Consider the following 20,197-nt stretch of genomic DNA (forward strand, 5'->3'; position numbering starts at 1 on the left):
ATCTGAAGGAGAATGGAGATTGACTGTGGACTATCGTGCATTGGATGAAGTGACTCCACCACTGAGCGTTGCCGTGCCAGACATATTAGAGCTCCAGTATGAGCTGGAGTCCAAGGCAGCAAAGTGCTTTGCCACTATAGACATTGCCAATGCATTTTTCTCCAGTCCTCTTGCAGCAGAATGCAGGCCTCAGTTTGCTTTCACATGGAGGGGAGTGCAGTACACCTGGAACCGACTGCCCCAGGGGTGGAAGCACAGTCCCACCATCTGCCATGGACTGATCCAGGCTGCACTGGAAAGGAGTGAGGCTCCAGAACATCTGCAGTATATTGATGACATCATTGTGTGAGGGGAACACAGCTGCAGAAGTGTTGAGAAAGGGAAGGAAATCATCCAAATCCTCCTGGAAGCTGGTTTTGCCATTAAAAAGTCAAGGTAAAGGGACCAGCTGATGAGATTCAGTTCCTGGGAGGGAAGTGGCAAGATGGACTGTAGTAAACCCCATACATTTAGCAAAAGCACCATGGAGAATCTAGCAAAAGGAATGCTGACACAGCAGCAAGGAAGCTTCCTGACTCATGGACATCTGCCCTATAAACTGTCTCTAAAACCATGTAAGGCAATGCCATGGTAGCCTTTACCTATCGGTCATTTTCTGGTCCCCCTAATCCCTTGCCATTGGTCAAGTTTGGATACTTGCCAAGCCTATAAAAGTAGCATGCTGTACCCTACTAGCTCAGAAGAAGAAGAGCTGAGACCCTTCGCAGACCCCCAAAAAAAGCCTTCTCTGTGGAACAGCTTTTGCCTTCTCCTTCTCCTCTCTCCGTCTGCTGCTGCCTCAAGCCCGGGGCTCCACTACCCAGCAAGCAAAGAGCTGAGGTCCTAAGAGCTGCTAATCACTATAGAGCTGAATATCACTAGGCTTGCTAGAAAGGTAGCCCCCCGGCATTGGCCTGAGCTGGCTTCGGGACCTGGTCCAGCCTCAGGGACTGAGATCCTGAGCACCAAGGCTCTGCTTCATGATAAGGCTGATCGGAGGCCTTATTAATGGACGGCATCAGATTCCTACAGACGTAATCAACAAGATCACAGCAATGTCTCCACCCACCAATATGAAAGAAACACAAGCTTTCCTAGGTGCCATAGGCTTTTGGAGAATGCACATTCCTGAGTACAGTCAGATCGTGAGCCCTCTTTATCTGGTCACCTGCAAGAAGAACGAGTTCCACTGGGGCCCTGAGCAGCAACAAGCCTTTGCCCAGATCAAGCAGGAGATTGTTCATGCAGTTGCCCTTGGCCCAGTCAGGACAGGACCAGAGGTGAAGAACGTGCTCTACTCTGCAGCCGGAAACCATGGCTTGTCCTGGAGCCTTTGGCAGAAGGTGCCTGGGGAGACTCGAGGCCAACCACTGGGATTTTGGAGTCGAAGCTACAGAGGGTGAGAAGCCAACTACACTCCCACAGAGAAGGAAATCTTGGCTGCCTATGAAGGAGTCCAGGCTGCCTCAGAGGTGATTGGCACGGAAGCACAACTCCTCCTGGCACCCCGACTACCGGTGCTGGGATGGATGTTCAAAGGAAAGGTTCCCACCCCCCACCACACCACTGACGCTACATGGAGTAAACGGATTGCTCTTATCCCACAGTGTGCCCGTACTGGAAACCTGAATCGCCCTGGGATTTTGGAGATAATTACAAACTGGCCAGAAGGTGAGAGCATTGGTCTTACTGATGAAGAGCAACAAGAACCAGTGACACGGGCTGGAGAGGCTCCTCCCTATAACCAACTGCCCCCAGAGGAAACGCGCTACGCTCTTTTCACTGACAGTTCCTGTCACACCACAGGGATGGACCAGAAGTGGAAAGCAGCCGTACGGAGCCCCACACGACAGGTGGCAGAGGCTGCTGAAGGAGAAGGTGGATCAAGTCAACTTACAGAACTCAAAGCCGTTCAGCTGGCCCTGGACATTTCTAAGGGAGAGAAATGGCCAAAGCTCTGCCTCTACACTGATTCATGGATGGTAGCCAATGCTCTGTGGGGATGGCTGGAGAGGTGCAAAAAGGCCAACTGGCAGCGTAGGTGTCATGGTTTGATGCTGGCACAATGCCAGTATCCCCATAAAATATATCCTCCTGGTGTCTGCTGTGAGATGTGACCAGGAATAAGCAAAGCAGGCCCCCACTTAGAAATAAAGAAAAGAAACCTTTATTAACTGAACTACAACTCTAAGTAACAGGAAACACACAGGGAAAATGAAAACTTTCCAAAACAAAAACATTTCCTCCCCCCCCACCACCAAATTTCTGATACATCTATTCCCCAAATCACCAACTCTCGGTCCATCACCACCCTTTAGGTAACCAATTCTCAGTTCATCAAGGGGAGAGGAATCCTTCTTGTGCCATAGGCTTCCCCAGGAAACACTGCTGAAACCTCGTGTGTTTCCACGTCACTTGTGGCACCGCCCGGAGAACATCTGCCGTTGTGACATCTTCCTTCCATGCCCAGTGCTCTCACCACTGCACATGGACCAGAGCTACTTCTAGGGTTGTCCTTTTAAGGATGCTTTGTCCCGTTCCAAAAAGGGCACAGTCCCACCTTTGGGACACCTATCCCCCCCCCAAATTTCACCCCCTGGGGCCCCGGGGTACCAACACTGAACCCTCTTGGCTCTGAGCCATTGCCTTCCTCTGGATGCAGTCTCTGTGTCACAGGAAACATGGTTCTGTCCATGGCCATACAGGAAAAGTCCACCTAAGGCCACTCCATCATCTCTTCCCACCTAAGATTCTTCTCTACTCTCCCGACATCTTTCACTTGCCCAGACCTTCACACTTGCACATTTCCTTCTTCCATTTCATCTCTTATCTCTCTTCTAGGAAAGGTTAATGTTCTGCAAAGTTTTCCTTGTCCAAAAAAGGGTTAAAAGCTCGGGCTCTCGGGCTCTGCCCATCCAAAGCTCCCACAGCTGCCGGACCCTTCTCTGCCAGCCGGGCTGTGCTGCCAGCACAGGATATCAAATTTCACGGTGGCACAGGCGCTCTGTCTCTCTCTGTCTCCTGGGGGGGAGGTGTGGCTGCCCGATGCCTCTCGGGGCTCTTCCACCCTTCCATCCTCGGGCCAGGCCTACCTCACCCAGCCCCAAACGAGCCAGGAGCTGGGCAGGGGAGGTCCGACTTGCGTCCCTCGCTGGAACCCAAGAGAGCTTCCCCCGGGAGTGCTCTGCTTTTTAACCCCTGAGTTCTCAGAGGCGTATCCAATGTCCCCAGTGGCCAAACCAGGTGCCAGTATTCAAATGTGAGCACCTACTGGCCTGAGCACTTCATATCCCAGAAAACTAACTTCCTCTCAAACCACGACATCTATATAATCTCAGTCCAGTTTATCCCAGTCTGTAGGAACCCAGTCCATTTGATCCCAATCCATATTTGATCCATGTCCGTAGCTTATCCTAGTCCACATTTGATCCCAGTCCATAAGATCTGTCATATTTGATCAAGTCCATATTTGATCCCAGTCCAAAGTTGATCCCAGTCCTGATTTGAACCCAGTCCATTTTTTATCCCAATTAATATTTGATCCCAGCCCGTATTTGATCCCAGTCTATATAAGCTCAGTCCAGTTTATCCTACACTGTAGGATTCCAATCAATAATTGATCCCAGTCCATATTTGACCCCAGTCCATATTTGATCCAAGTGAATAGTTGATCCCAGTCCGTATTTCATCCCCGTCCATATTTGATCCCAGTCCCTATTGATCCCAGTCCCTATTTGATCCAAGTCCCTGTTTGATCCTAGTCCCTATTTGATCCCAGTCCATGTTTGATCCCAGTCCGTACTGCCCTGCACACATTCCAAAAGTCTGCAATTCCAGCTTCCAGCCAGGAAAAGATGTTCCCGCCCTTGAATGGAAATGGAGCAAAATCTTACAGAGACATTTCCCTGCCAGCCTTCAGGACTTCAGCTCCTGGGACTCGGAATTAAAATAATAATTGGGAAATAAAATAATAAATAATCAGGGGAGGGTCTGTGGGGACAGAAGAGTCATCTAAATCAGGGAAGGGGTCAATTAAATCAGGGAAAGGGGAATTAAAACAGGGAAAGGTCAACTAAATCAGGGGAGGGTCTTTGGTGGCAGGGGTCAATTAAATCAGGGGAGGGTCTTTGGTGGGCACTGGGGCAATAAATCAGGGGAGAGTATTGGGTGATCCTGAGGATTAAATATAGGGAGGGTCTCTGGTGGTGCCTGGGTCAATTAAATCAGGGCAGGGTCTCTGGTGGTCCGTGGGTCCAGGGAGACACTGAGAGAGAAACAGAGCAGGCAAAGAGAGGCAGGAGAGAAAAGGGGACACCAAGACAAGGAGCTGAGAAGGCGGCACTCTGCAAACAGAACTGCAACAGACTGAACATGAACGGGAGAGAAATCAGTAAGTCTCAGAGTTTTATTTGCTGTCAAATACATCCCACACACCCAAACCCACACAATCTCCATCCCACCACTCTAATTGAGATCCGACAACTCTAAATCACTTCCCAACCTCATCTCAGCCTGATGGCTGCGGAATCGAGTGAGTTTGGCATGGGATTGAGTTTTTTGAGGTAGGTTTCAGCTCTTTTTGGGGTAAGATTGAGCTGTTTTAACTGGGATTTGAGTGGTTTGGAGGTGACAGATCTATTCCTCTTGGCTTTTGCAGTGCAAAGAGATGGAGAACAGAAAAAATTAAGGTGAAAATAAAAGTAGAAGCAGCCAAGTGTGTTCTCAACATGGATCACAGGGAATGTGGCTCACATGCTGTTGGAGAATGGCTTAAAGAAAAAGGCCATGAAGACATACAATTGAGAGAAAAGTAAAAGGTAGAAGTAAAGCAGTTCCTAAAGCAGTTCCCAGGCTTAATTTTATAAATAATAAGGTTCTCAGACAGTCTTCCCATAACAAGCAAAGCATTCTGTCTGGGAAAAGCTGGCTCCCTGGGAACAGATATGGAAGTTTGGGGAAACTCTCATATCACAGTGGGAACGTTGGTTCTGTTTTTAATACACAATTGTAGGTATTGTAAAACAAAAGGAGTGGTTAGAGTTTTCTCTGTTAACCTATCGTGAGCTCAGATTTTGCAATATTCATGAAGTTAATTAACACTGTCATATAAAGTGACTGATTGATCAATAAATCAGAGTTCGATGCATTACCAGGATGGTCGTTCTCCCCTTCACTTCAATAACATGGGCTGTGCCCAAAGTGCCTCCTCCAGTGGGGGATGGAGCTGGAGCAGCGCACGAAGCTCTGCCCACACTCGGGGCACTCGCAGGGCTTCCCTTAGTGGTGCCTCCGTTGGTGTTTGGTCAAGTGAGAGCTGCTGGAGAAGCTCTTCCCACACTGGGGACACTCGTAGGGCCTCTCCCCAGTGTGGATGCGCCGGTGGGTGACGAGGGTGGAGTTGCGCTTGAATCCCTTCCCGCAGTCGGGACAGCGGAAGGGCCTCTCCTCTGTGTGAATCCGATAGTGCATCAGGAGATGGGAGCTGGTCACAAACCTCTTCCTGCATTTATCACACTCGTAGGGCCTCTCCCCAGTGTGGACGCGCCGGTGGGTGATGAGGTGGGAGTTGTACTTGAATCCCTTCCCGCAGTCGGGGCATTGGAAGGGCCTCTCCTCTCTGTGAATGCGATAGTGCTGGAGGAGAACGAAGCTGGTCTGAAACCTCTTCCCACACTTGGAACACTCGTAGGGCCTCTCCCCAGTGTGGGTCCTCTGGTGCCTGATCAGGTGGGAGCTCTGGCTGAAGCTCTTTCCACACTCCCCACATTCATGGGGCCTCTCCCCAGTGTGGATCCTCTGGTGCTGGTTCAGGTTGGAGCTCCGGCTGAAGCTCTTCCCACACTCCCCACACTCATAGGGCTTCTCCCCAGTGTGGATCCTCTGGTGCGTGATCAGATTGCCGCTCACGCTGAAGCTCTTCCCACACTCCCCACACTCATAGAGCTTCTCCCCAGTGTGGATCCTCTGGTGCCTGATCAGTTCGGAGTTCCACCTGAAGCTCTTCCCACACTCCACGCACGTGTGGGGCTTCTCCCCATCATGGAGCTGCTCATGGAGCACCAGCTCCCAGCTCTGGCTCCGTCTCCGGCCACCTTCCCGGCCCAGGCTGGCTCTTTCCCCCTCAGATCCCCGCCAGCTGCGTTTGCAGCCCCTCCTCGTGCGGCATCTCCGGGGCTTTTCCTCCCCGTTGGCTTCCTGCGCTGTGGAGCCGCTCAAAGTGGCCTCTTCCACCAGGTTCTGCCGCGGGCATTTGTCCTCCCTGCTCTCCATGCTCAGCTCCTGCTCTGGGGGAGGAAGGACAAGGACAGGATGGGATTTGCCTCCGTGCCACAGGCAAGGGCAAGGAGATCCCCCAGGGCTGAGCTGCAGCCGGGGCCGTGCTGGGCTGGGTGATGGAGCAGCACAGAGGGGAAAGGGGCACTGACTTCCTCCTCACCTGCCTCAGTGTCCCGGGGCATCTTCCTCTTCCTCGCAGCCTCCCTTGCAGGCAATGGGAAATCCTGGTTTGGGGAAAACAAGGGATGAGCGCGTTTGTAGGAGCACTGGGGGGTAGGATGGTCGGGACGGACAGAGACGAGAGAGCTCTGCAGCCAGGTCGTGGAACTTGCGGTTTATTGCAAAGGGCCTGGGTGCAGGGCCCTGCTTGGAGCTGCCAGGCACAGCTCGGAGCAGGCCCGAGAGAAGAGAGGGGTAGAGAGAGTGAGAGGGTAAGAGAGTAAGACAGGCAAGAGCATAACACAGTAACATTCTCATTACAACACAATAAATTTTCTTCTGCGTGGAATATTCTATTTCTCACTAACCAATCTAGTACAAAATACAAATCCCAGAGCATTTACAAACAGCTTGTAAGAATCATTACATCACCATACTGTGTTACATTTTACACCCTAAAAACTCCTCTTTGGGCCCCTTCTGCTGAGCTAATAGGGTCTGGATCTCTCTGCAAGCAGAGGGAATTGTTTCATCAAAAGGGGATTATCTTCAGTTGGGCCACACCATTGCTTTCCAGTTGTCACTAACTAAGGTATCTCAGAGCTTGCTTTCATTTCAATCTTCCTTATACTTTCTATATTCCCATAATCTTTTGCAAGACAATCATATTTATAAGGCTTTCCTGTTTCACATCCCCCAACACACATTGAGTTTGAAAGTCCCTTTTGCCCAAGTCCATGTCTACAAGTCACCGGCCACCTGGGCTCCAGAAAAACCTCAGAAACACCAAGACTCAGCCCTGAAAAAGCCTCCCAGGAGTTGCCCGTCTCTGGTCCCTCCCCTCTGGTGTTCAGGGAGTTCCACCCATCCCAGCTGCTGGGGGTCACGCTTGGATTGGGGGTCCCCATTCTCCTCGGTGCCTGCCCTACCCAGGCTGCTGGCAGTCCCAGCAATCCCAAAAGCTCCCCCCGCTTCGCTCTCCCCATTTCGGGATGCCGGGGCTGTTTGGGCTCCCAGGCTCCCTTCTCCCCTCATTCTCTGCTCTGGGCTGCAGCGGCTCCAAGGAGTCCCCCCTGCCCCTCTCCAGGCTCTTGAGGCTCCCGCCAATGGCGGCGCTCCCCCCTCTCTGGGCTGCCCCATTTGGGCTCCTGGGGGACACAGGGCTCTGCTCCTCCAGGCTGCCTCTGCCGGCAGCCGCCACCACCACCCCCCGATGTCCCCCCAAGGGGCCTTTTCCGCTCAGCCTTGGACTGCTTCATTCTCCAAACATCCCCCCAAAAACCCCAACCCAGGGACCCCCGGGATATCTGGGCCGAGCACCCTCTCCCCGTTCACCAGTGCGATGGGGGGACGATGATCCCACAGGTGGGGGCTGCGAATTCAGGCAGGGATCGACGACGTGGTTCCCTCACCTCAGCCTTGATCCATCTTCGTCCCTCCTCTTCCTCTTCCTCCCACTCCTTCTCTTCCGTTCCCCCTCCTCCTCCTCTGTCTTATCTCCACTTCCTCCTTCCCTTTATCATTGCCCTTCCCTGCCTCCTCCTCCTCCCCCAGCAGCAGCCACACCCTCGGTGCCCCGTTCCCACAGCCCTCGCAGCCGCGGCAGGAGCGGGGATGGAGCCGGGACAGGTCGGAATGGGCAGCGCGGGGCTCTCGGCTGCTCCAGCCACTGCGGGCGGGGGGAACCTGGCCCAGGCCAAAGGAGAGGCAAACTGGGCAAAATGGGGGCAGAGCACAAAGCTAAGGATGCAGTAGAAAGACTTAAGTTAATATTAACTCCCAACGAGGAAAAACTGGAAATTCCAAAGTTTAGGGAAGCCGAGAAAAAAGATTTAAACACGACAGGAAGTGAACAAGATAAATTAGGGAAATGGAAACTTCTTGATGGAAGACAATTTCATTATAAAATGTGCTTACTGGGAAAATATTAGAAAACTTGAATCAGAAAACCCACTGGGTAGTCAAGCATTGTGTGATCATTTTTTAAGGAACTATGGGCGCACTGGGATTTTTGGAGTAGCAAATCCAGTAACTGAGAGATGTTCAATTTGCCAAAGGAGAAATAAAAAGGTGAAGAGAAAATCAACATTTGGAGGTCATGAGTTAGCTGGTTGACCATTTCAAAGTATCCATGCAGAAGTATAGATTTGTTAGGTTCTGGGTTTATTTGTAAAAAAGCCCCATTTAATCTAGAAGAGAATATGCCATATGTTAGACAGGAGATTTCAAGAGAATAAAAATCTTTGAAGTATCAGAAACACCCAAGACAAAATATGAAGAGACAAAGGGAAATGAAAGGGAAGGGAACAAGAGGAAAAATCAGAGAGTGGGATCCTCTGCAGGTCTTGGCGCCTCCGTTCGGGGCCCAGGCGCCTGTCCCGGGTCCCAGCTCGCTGCCCGCCTCAGCTCCACCTGCCCCGGTTTCCATCCCAGGTGCGGCCTCACTGCCCAGGGCAGCTCCACCTGCCCCGGCGCTGTCGCTCAATTTGTGTGCCCTGCTCCCACTGCCTGGCCCGCGGCCGCTCTGCCGGCCATGCTGGGGAAGATGGGAGTTGCTCTGTCCTGCCGCCTGCTCCGAGGTCACCGCGCCCACTGCACCCAGGGGGGGTCCCAGCCATCCCATCCCCGGCTGCCCTGCCCGTGCCACCTGCGCTGGGCACCGCCGCTGCTGCCGGGCTCTCCCACCTGCCTTTGCTCTGCCGGCAGCTGCCGGATCAGCCGCCATCAGCCATGTGGGGGCTACCCACGCTCCGCCTCGGGCTCCACGGGAAGATCCCCCTCTGCCGATTCCGGCAACAGACCCTGCCTACACTCCCACCGAGCCTCGGCGGGATATCCTCCCCTGACCCCGTCCTGCTCTGAGTTACGGCCCCTTGGTAACCACAGCTCCGGCTGTTCAGGGAAACTCTCTCTCTCTACAGGAAGCAACATTTTGAAACACTAGGAGCTCAGTTAAAAGGCAGCCCTCTCCAAATTCTTTCCCAAAACACGGGAGAAAGGCTAGAGAAGGTAAAAAAGTGAAAGAGTTAGATGAAGGGATTGCTCTATTTCCGTTCAGAGAGGTTCCCATGGGAGGGATGCGCTGCTCCGCCCCGCGGGAGCCACCAGCGCCCCTGCCGGCCGTGCCCGGAACTGCACCCAAGGGCAAAGCGCCGCAGCCCAAAGGCCGGGACTGGGTCTGGGCTCTGTTTGCTGTCAGTGCCGCAGCTGTTGGTGTTTGTTTGCTTTATTATACACACTAGTAAAGAACTGGTATTCCTATTCCCATATCTTTGCCTGAGAGCCCCTTAAATTCACCATTCTAAAAATTAAGAGGGAGGGGGTTTGCATTCGCCATTCCAAGAGAGGCTTTTTCTGCCTTCCCGAGCAAACACCTCTCTTGTAAAGCAAGACAAGCACCCACAGGCACTGAGGGGTGCTGCAGGAGGGGCACAAGAAGGCCCTGCAGCACTTGGGCACAAAGGCACAGCAGGTGAGTGCAAGAAGGGAGCAGCAAAAGGCCAAGCTGAAGGCAAAGGCCAGGGCACAGTTCCTACAGCCCCTGAGGGATCAACCCCAGGGCCCAAGGGGGCCCCAGCACCCAGGGCACGGCTCTGCCACAAGCACCTGGCAGAGGCATTGCCCTCCTCGGCAGGGGAGAGCCCACCCAAACAGCCCCTGGCAAGGAACCAGGGCTCCAGCTGCAGGGCACAAGGACACTGCAAGCACAGACAGCAGCACCCTCAGGACCAGCAAGTCCACCCCTTGATGGACATGGATTGGCAGGGCTGTCACAGCTCCCATCACACCAGGGACCCTCCATACTGCAGCCCTTGAGAACATTCAGGGTGGGTCTGCATTGAGAGGAGGCATTTCCTGATGGACACAGGGGCCTCTCAATCCACTCTGAATCTTAGACCGAAGGGTGGAAAGAGTAAAGGAATATTTGATTTTTAAGGGAATGAGTGGGAAAGATGAGCAGGTATGACTTGTTCAACTACTATTAGAAGTTGTGGGGCATAGGTTTGAATAAAATCAATTTCTTTTTCTTCCTCCTGTGATTGTAATTACCTAGGAAGGAATTTGAGAGCAGGATTTTATTACTGTAAAAGGGGTTGCAGAGGCCAGTTCTGTTCTACCTTTGTGTGACAAGATTGAAAAGGCCCATGCTGAAGTGAACGCAGAAGTGCGGGCAGAGACAGGGAAAGAGGGAAAATTAGATATGGAGCCACTATAAATTACTTTACAGCAACTAGGACAAGCAATACCTTGTTCCAAGAGAGAGAAGAAAGGGCTCACAGCCTGGTATTGAGTCCCTGTTAAAGGCAGGGCTTTTGGAGCCAAGGATGTCTCCCTACAACACTCCTATCCAGCCAGTCAACAAACTGGATAGATGGACAGCAGGAGGAAACACAGAATTTTCAAGTGTTAAAATGAAGCTTAACTGAGGCAGTTTTCCTGGGCCTTGCAAAAAGGAAAAAGAATCTGAATTATAGGTGGATTTTAAACAGGGTCTAGTCAAAGGAATTCTTGTGCTAAAATGTTTAACCCAGTGGCCAGAGAGTGGCCTCACCTGAAAAGTGATGACAACAGGAAGATCTCCTATAGTTCAAGTCTGGCATCAAGGTAAAGGTTTGACAACCTAAAAAGCCTCTAAACAGATGAGCAGGGCTCGGTTATTACAGTATGAAACTTGTTCAATGGCACAGGAGGATTTAGAACTGAGGACAGGGCAAGGGTTAAACCCAGCCTCCTGTCTGAACAGCCTGGAGAGGGGCTGGCAAGGAACCCAGAACTGCACTCAAGGGACAGAGCTCCAGACCCAGGCTGGAACAGAGTGATGATGGGACATTCCCTGGCCTGAGGGAGAAAATGTGTTTGTGGATGGCTCTGCAAGGGCAGCAGAAGGGAAAGGAGCTACAAGACAGTCTGTTATTAAGGAAGGGGAATCAGACACAGCGCAGGTCACCACCCCATGCTCAGCTCAACCCACGGAGCTGTCGGTGCTTGTGAGAGCCTGGCACTGAAATGCCCTGAGCAGGAAGGCTTCAATATCTTCTGCTGACACCATGGCACCTAACAGGGGGGCAAAAGCAATTCTCACTGCTTCAGCAACCACTGGAGCAGATATCAAGGCACATTCTCCCACAGGAAGCTGGGCTGGCACACAGCCTGCCCTGGCACTTTGCTGCTGCCAACACCCAGCCAGGACATCGGCTCCTGCCTAAGGAGTGCAAAGCAGCACCACTGGTGGCCAAGGGGCCCATGCCAAGTGTCCCCGAGGCCAGAAACAGCCGCCAGCACAGCTCAACACAGGGGGACCCCTCAGCCTGGCCTCCAGGGCTCTGAAGCCCCGGAGATTTGCACTTCCCGCCCACAGCAGGAGGATGGGAGGCCGCCCCTGAGCCTGCCCTGAAGGCAACGCAGCAGCAGCCAGGGCTCCACAGCGGGCCAAGCCCCTGCGCCTGCCCACAGATCCTCGCCTGGAATCCTCTGCAATCCTGGCCACCCTCCTCTGCCACCTCCAGCCACTGGGGCCAAGCCTTGCTGCCACTGCTGCAGCTTCAGCGCTGGCTGGGCCTGCACTGCCACAGCTGCTGGGGAACACCACGGCACAATTCCACTCTGGAGCTCACTGACACCCACACTCTGGGCTGCCTGCCATTGCACTGCTGCAAAATGTACCGTTTTCGGTTCTTTCAAATCTTATTTCTCTGCTCAGAAAAGTTTCTCTACTCAAAGGTTTGCCTATGGGAAAGGAATTTTAAAGGTTTTATTTAAGGGATGTTACACCACTCAATAGAGATGAGTTTAACATCTGAACACACTGGGAACAGCCCAAAAGACACACACAGAGATAACGACCAGCAACAAAACATCAACATTGCCCAGCAGCAAACAGCAACCAACAGCTACCCCAGACACTGCCCCCGGCAGAGCTGGAGACACCTGGGCTGGAAAAGGCTGAGAAGGAAATCCAGGAGTGTGGAGACCGAATTCACATCAGAGGGGAAGAAATCCGGGTCCAACAGGAAACCAAATACTAAAAACTTACACAACTTGGAAACAAGGAACATTAAAGCAGTGGATTTAGACTGCTTCAGACTACATAAAGTTTACGAAAATCTAGTAAAACTCACATGGCATGGAATGATTTTCTCTGCACAGCCGGGCTATTTGTGAAAGAAATTATTTCTGTTGCACATCCTGGCCAGAACCAAGGAATGCCTTGACTCTCTAACACTAAAGAGATTCTTGGAGAGCTTTTGTTTTCCCTGCAGTTTCAGTGATAAGATAACAACATGATAATAATTTTTTATAATAATTCCCACATTATATTGTCAGGTGGGTTTGGGACAGAAGTGCGAGAATCAATTTTTGGTCTGGGTTTTTCCAAGTTCTCCTTTATGGGGCATTTGTAGAACTGAAGAGTTTTAACCGTAATAGTTTGAACTTGTAAATAGTTAATACTTTTTTTTTAAAACACAGCAGATTCTTGGGGGGCCACATGTGACTCACCAGATGGCTGCCCTGGAAGAGAAGCTTCATTCCAGGCAGCCTCCAGAGGAGCTTTAGAAATGCAAATGAACACTGCTGGGCAAAGTGTGGACAATTCACCTGGGTCTCTTGCCTGGGGCAGGAATCGGGCTGATTCCCTCTGCCCTCACCCCAAGCTCTGCCTGCTGGCACTGATGGAATTTGCACAGCTCAAGGCAGAGCCCAGGGGAAGGATATCTGACCCTGCAACAGAAACTGATGAAGCTGCAAAGGGAAACAGCACATGGAGAATGTTGTGAAAACTTCACTATAAATAAATGGGGGGAATCATCCCTCTGCCCACTCCAACATGTGCTGGCACTGTCTGTGTTATATAGGGTGGATTAGAGCACCAAGAAATTCTTGCTGCCACAAGTTCAGGGAAATCAGTTGGGAATCTAGTATTTCATGATTCAATCAGATAAAAGTGGTAAATTGATGAAGTCTTGGCTGAAAAGAGCGCCCAAAATGGGGAAAAGGTGAACGGCCAGCAGAACAAATCCTACAACACCATAGATCAGCCCCTGGGAACCCGAACCAATTCATATCAGGAGCCACAGAACCCATTTCTCATTTCAATGGCATCAATAGATTACAAGCTGTCCTCGCAATAATAACCAACCAGACAGCTCCAGCTCCTGACCTTCCTGCTGACCAACCCACTGAAATGAGGAACACAACACTTAACCATGGGATAGGATCAGATCATCTGTTAGCAGAAAAAAAAGAGGAGTTTGTGGAAAATTAAATGTCTCAAACTGCTGTTGGCAAAGTGACGACAAAGTGGTGAAACAGATAACAAAGGAAGTAAGAAAGCACCTCTGCTCCAGCCCAAACGTGGAAAGGATGGGAATGGGACACGGTTTTGTGGCTCCCTGGCAGACCATGGGTTAAACCAATGCTGTTTCTCCTCTGATGTGCCACAGCAACTCTCATCTTTTTACCATGCTCCACACCTTGAGAGTGCAGCTCATTCAGCAGCTGAGCGAGGGGCCAGGGATTTGTAGATCAGGAAGCGATGGGCGAAACCATCAGCTGCAATAAATGTTCCTAATTAACATGGATTGCTGCTCACAGAAAGTCCCGCTAAATTCCTGAACTTCCAGAAGAACAAAGACTTTACAGAGCCGTGAATATCGGCTGTTTTACAAAAGTGGCGGTGCAAATTAACACGGACATGCAGTTGGCGGACCGGGACGTCTGAACCTTCCAAGTACCTCAGCCAGTGGGCAAAGGGAGAGGGAGATGGGCCGGGAAAATGAGGATAAAAAGGAGGCTGCGAACTACAACAATGGCAGAGAGCGCAGGCAAATGCCCCACGGCCTCTCCCTCTGCTCAGCAATAAAGTCACTTTTACAGGACTCCTCTGTCTCCTCTGCGCACAGAAACCTCCGGCCACGGCAATTTCCCCGCACAGCCCCGGGCACGGGGCAGCCCCCTCTGTCCCAGCCACAGCAACCGGGCCGAGCCAGCGCTGCTCCGCCAGCGGCTCCTGCTGAGGCAGCGGCCGCAAGGAGACCGCAGGCAGCCGCTCCCGCAGCGCCCTCACGCCAGCGGCAACACGCGCCGGACACGGCACAACGAACCCGCCCGAGCCCCCTGCCGCCCCCGAGGCCCGCAGCCAGCCCCGAGGCCCCGCACAACCCAGCGCGGCTCCCACCTGCGCTGCGGCCGCCTCCGAGCTCCGCCGCCGCCTCACCGCGCTCCGGCCGCTGCCGCCGCTCACGGGACCGCACACACGCTCCGACAATGGCGCCGCTGCCCAGCCACGGCCGCCCTCAGCCCGCCACCGGGGCCCTGCTCCGCCCCGCTCCCACCAATCAGCGCGCCACAACCACGACTGACGGCACCGCCGCCCAATCGCAGCCAGGGGCGGGCTCTGCACACGGCACAGCCCCGCCCCGCGCTCTCAGGGCCCCCCGGGCTGCGTGAGGGCAGAGCCGGAACTGAGGAACAGCCCTGGAACGGGCCCGGGCCCGAGGGGATCGAGCTGAAAACACAAACAAACTTCTCCGCAGCTCCCGCCACGGCTTTCCCGGCACTGCGGCTCCGGTGGCTCCGGCTCAGCGGAAAGCCCTGGAGCCTCACTTCTCGTACCCCTAATTAGGAGCATCAGGGCATCGCTTTGATTTCCCCCAAAAAGGGAAAACCGCCCCAAAGCCCTGTGGATGAGTGGGGGAGGGGAGAGATTTCTGACAGAAAACTCCAAAAACTCAGAGCGGGGTAATGAGAAGTAAGTGAAGAGCCTTAAATGCAGCTTTCCCCCACGCCTCCCTCCTTCCAGCTGCACCTCCTACCCCGGCAGTGCCGCAGACAGGGAATGGGGCCGGGCTCAGTTCATGCCCCGGGGCTTCTCCCTCTGCTCCGGGACAGGAGTCGTTCCCCTGCTGCACCCTGGGCTCTCTCCCACCGGAGACTTCTCCAGGAACTTCTCCAAGCTGAGTCCATCCCATGGGGCACAGCTCCCTCCAAGTGCTGCAGCGTGGGTCACTGTGCCCCGGGGTCGGTCCTGCCAGGACAGGCTGCTCCAGCGGGGCCGTCTGGCCGCGGGGTCACAGCCTCCTCTCAGGCATCGCCGTGCTCCAGCGTGGCTGCTCCGGGGGCTGCAGGGGGATCTCTGCATCCCCCGGGATCTGCAGGGGGACCTCTGCATCCCCGTGGATCTGCAGGGGGATCTCTGCAGCCCCATTGATCTCTGCATCCAGCACCGCCGTTTTTGGAGGCACCAGGAGTAGGCTGAACTCTGCCTGAAGCTCTTCTCACATTCCCCAAACCCTTCCCAGCACAGGGAGGGTTTTAACTCCTCACAGCTCCCCAGGCTGCGTTTGCAGCCCCTCCTCGTGTGGCATATCTGGGGCTTTTCCTCCCCATTGCATTCCTGTGCCGTGGAGCCGTTCCAAATGGCCTCTTCCACGAGGTTCTGTGGCAGGGATTTGTTCTCCCTGGTCTCTGTCCACATCTCACTGCCTGGGGGAGGAAGGACAAGGAGAGGAAGAGACAGGGAGAAGGGAAAAGGAAGAGGCAGAAGGAGAGGAAAGAACAAGAAGGAACAAGGGAGGAAGGCGATGGAAAATGCACATGATGGATGAAGGACAGAATGAGGAGAGGAAGGAAGGTGGTCAAGGAGAAGATGGGATTTGCCTCCATGGCAGAGGGAAGGGGAAGGAGATCCCCCCAGTCCATCCCTTGCAGGATGGCGTTAGCAGTGAGGCTGTCCTGCAGCGGTGCTGGGCTGGGAGATGGAGCAGCAGAGAGGGGAAAGGGGCAGTGATTCCTCCTGCCCTGCCTGGCTGTCCCAGCCTGGAGCGTCCTGGCGCTGCCGAGGCCCTTGGAGTGTCCGGCACTCCGGAGCCCGAAGCTCACGGCTGCTTTATAAAGCTGACAAAGTCAGCAGGATGGGTCTGGGTATGATCTGCAGCAAACTGGGTTTATTGGTACAGGAACAGGGGACAGAGCTGAACAGGGCCCAGGGACAAAGACAGGGTGCAAGCTGAGGGCACAGGAGGTTTTTATATGGGATAGTGAGGGTGGAGCTGAGGGTCAGGGTCCAATGGATATGGGGGAAAATGGGGCAAAGGAGGGGTTAAGGGTCGGGTCAGCTAATGGGGAAACACGGGCAGAGGAATGCAGTAAATTAGGGCCAATGGAGGGACAGAGAGGGAGAACATTATAGGGACTAACCAAAGATGGGTAACATGGGTTGAACTAGGGTAATTAGGCCAATGGGCCAATGGGGTAACATAACTTTCCAGAAATCAGCATGTGCCTGCAAAGATCTATGGGAGAAGCAAGCTTCTCACCATAACCTTGAAATCTATTCTTCTTCTTGAGGACCAGTCCTCCACGGGTGGGAGATTGAGACTCCCATGGGCCTCCACACCAGTGCATCTTCCTTTTCCTTGCAGCCTCTTTCTCCTCTGTCCAGACAAAGTTTAGGATTGACAAATCCTGGCTTTGGGGGAAGAACAAGGGGTGAGCACCTTGGATTTTGTGAGAAATGAGCCTCACTCTTTAGAACTTTTGAGAGTTTAATAAGGAATAATAAGGGACAAATCAGTAATAGCGCTGGGTGCTTGGCGATGGCCAGAGGCACACGGGTTAACCACAGCAACTCTTCTTGTCTCGTTTTCCCATTGTATTGTTCAAATACATATTCATAATGGTTATACACATTCAAACATTTCTTTGAACTCGTTTACATGTTCCAGGAATTCTTTAGGTTGGTTTGACCCACAACTTGCCTTTTTAGAGCACGTGCAGGAATCGTGGATTGCTGTTCTGAGGGTTGTGTGTCACTCCCTCACAAGGGCCCCTGTTCTGTGGTTTCAGCAGGTGACAGTTATTGACAGTGGAAGGGTCAGTGGCAGGGCTCCTCATCACATCCCTTCTTTAAATGTTATCTGACCATGCAGACGGTTTTAGCTATTTCCACAAGTACTTGAAATGAACATTAGCTATTTCACAAATATCTCTGTAGTGTTATTGTCAGTTAATTACAAAAATAAAAGCATTAGTTATTATTTCGCAAGTACAGCTACTTCTGCTAAAGTTAACATTCTAATGTACAACACATGGCAACCACTTTAATATTTTGCAAAAGACAAAGCTATAATTGATGTTTTTCACACTGTCCACAAACTAAAATATAATCCATAAATGATGTTCTGAGGATATGAGCTACACAGGGGCCAGGGCATTTTGGCCACGAAAAGCTGACAAATTATACTAGAGCAAAAGCAGTTAAAAGTGATTACAAACGGTACTCTATCAAAATTGTTGTGATTAAGAATATTTTACAGAAGTCAATACCTAATAGCAAAAGCCAACACTACCCAGTTATTGATAACAATCCCAGGGCAGGTTTTTCCCTTGCATGGAGCACTTGATCCTTCCCCGGGCCCCTTCTGCCCTCGTGCAGAGCCGGTGGCATTTTCCAGCACACCCAGTTTGTAACCAAGAGCCGGGTGCAGCCGAGAAGGCTCCAAGCGCCTCCTTCCAGGCTGACTCTGCAGGGGCCGAGGCTGCTCTGGGCTCTGCCAGGGCTCTACTGGGGCTCAGCTCTGGGCCAGGCTGGGCCCGCTCTCCCCTCACATTGCTCCGGGCAGCTGAGGCACAGCGGGAGAAGGAAGGGACACGGCAAGGCAGTTGAGGGTTAAGAGAGTTTTTATTCAAACAACTGCCATAACAAACAGGCTGTCCTAACTACCATAACTAACTACTAGTGCTAACTACCATAACCAGCTACCAGTGCTAACTACCATAACTAACTAGTTGTCCTGCCTACTGTAACTGAAACTGTCCTCAAGTGCTTCATCTCCTCTGCTGCTCCCTCAGTTGCTTTGCTGCAGTGATCAGAGGGGTCAGGCTGGAGAGAGGCTTGGCTGATGATAAAAATGGGTGCTGCCCAAAGGATAGAAAGGAAAGAAATGAACTGTTACTTTCCAGAGTCAAGTTCCTCACAGGCTCTGTTGCAACAGGACAAAGGGAAATGGTTTGAAACTCAGGAGGGGGAAGCAGGCTCAGATTAGATCTAAGGAAGAATTTTTTAACCAGCAGAGTGGGGAAACAGTGACAGAAGGTGCCCAGAGATGTGGGAGGTGCCTCCTCCCTGGAAACATCCAAGCTCAGGTCAGGCAGGGCTCTGAGCCCCCTGACCTGCTTGAAGATTTTATGAATAAGAAGCTGGACTAGGCCAATATTCAAGCAGCGATCAATTTATTATTTAATATGGTAAAGTATGAGCAATACAGTGCGGGTAATTTTCCCTCCAACTGCACACCGATAATTGATACAGGTATTTATAGGGGTACTCATCAGTTTTTTTCAGCAGTTTCTATTTCCAATCTTTTACTCATCAGCAATTTTTATTCCAAATTATTACATCACAATTCTATACACTATTGTGATTTTAATTTCTCAGGATGTATCTCAAAGGAGTATCCCCTGATGGTGATGGTCCAGTTTCCGAAAGAAGAAAGACAACTCCCATGTGGTGGGCTCCAGCTCCCCTGATGTGTGTCCACCCTTTAATTGCAGAGACTATAAATCTCATAACAGTGACATCCAGCTTTCCTTCGGTCAAAACCATAAACCCTTGAGGTGATATTCATGTTCCTTTCTCAAGCTGTTTTTCTCTGCTTCAATAAGGCTTGAGATAGGCATATTTCCTTTATATATATTCCAAAGCTATAGTTTCAAGGATACAAGTAATATTCTAAAATTTTACTTCAAAAGGTTATTATTGCAGAGCTTTTTATGGATTAAATGCAATCAAAAAGCAACATCTTTAACACCCTAATTCCAATGCTCCTAAATCAACTAGGGTTACTTGCAAACAAAAGATAGGTTCAAAGGCCTTTTTCCATGCTTTATTTTCCTATGTTATTATTAGAATTCACAGCTTTCCCATTGTCCGGGTCCACACATTTCGCATTCACAGATACACACATCGCCTGCTTGTACCTGAGACGAAACACAGCTTTGCATCTCACAAGATGTCCCCGCTCGCTGTGGGGCACCAGGCCCAGATGAGCTCCAAAGGAGCCTGCCAAGCCACAGCAGGCGAGGATTCTGCTTGCTCTGCGTGTGGAACGCAGCCAGACTGGAGACTGTCGGAGGGGGCCCCACAAGAAAACCCCTCCCTGGCGCTGCTGCTTCCCCTGCAGCCCCTGGCCCTCAGCTGCAGCAGCTCCTGGGCAGCCCAGCGCCGCTCCTCGTCCGGCTCCAGGCTGCACTCGAGGCAGTCCTGCAGCAGAGCCGACAGGCGCCGGGGCTCCTGCAGCTGCGGGGTCCCGTTCTGCCGGATCAGAGCGCGAGCCTGCAGGGAAAGCAAACTCAGCGCTCTGCCAGCTCCCTTCACACCCACACGGGCTCACATCCACCCCGGGGCCTCAGCCCCAGCTCCAGGGGCACTTTCCTCCCTGCCAGAGATGCTGCTCAGAGCTCATTTTGCTATGCCAGCCAAAACACCCAAACCCTGGGGCTGCCACAGCCACTGCAACACCCAAATGATCTCGCCTTGAGAGCCAGTTGCATTGGCTGACTCTGTCAGTAGGAACCTCCATCAGAAATAGCCCATTTTGCTTCTCCAAATGGGGACACCAGCTTTACAGGCCATTTTCCAGAGTCAGTGTGGTTTGCCTGTGTTATTTCAGAGGATTCTTACATCAAGTGCATCTCTGCAGTGCCACTGACACTCAAGTAAATG

The 20,197-nt window shown here is 52.1% G+C and overlaps 2 pseudogenes; one reads left to right on the plus strand and one right to left on the minus strand.

Annotated features, from left to right (window-relative positions):
* The window catches only part of LOC131093377 (uncharacterized), a 1,138,058-nt pseudogene that overhangs the window by 819,405 nt on the left and 298,456 nt on the right, over positions 1 to 20,197 (plus strand).
* Positions 5,114 to 20,197, minus strand: part of LOC131093378 (zinc finger protein 208-like) — a 496,041-nt pseudogene continuing 480,957 nt past the window's right edge.

The sequence above is a fragment of the Melospiza georgiana genome, chromosome 25 (genome assembly GCF_028018845.1).
Source record: "Melospiza georgiana isolate bMelGeo1 chromosome 25, bMelGeo1.pri, whole genome shotgun sequence".
Taxonomy (NCBI): domain Eukaryota; kingdom Metazoa; phylum Chordata; class Aves; order Passeriformes; family Passerellidae; genus Melospiza; species Melospiza georgiana.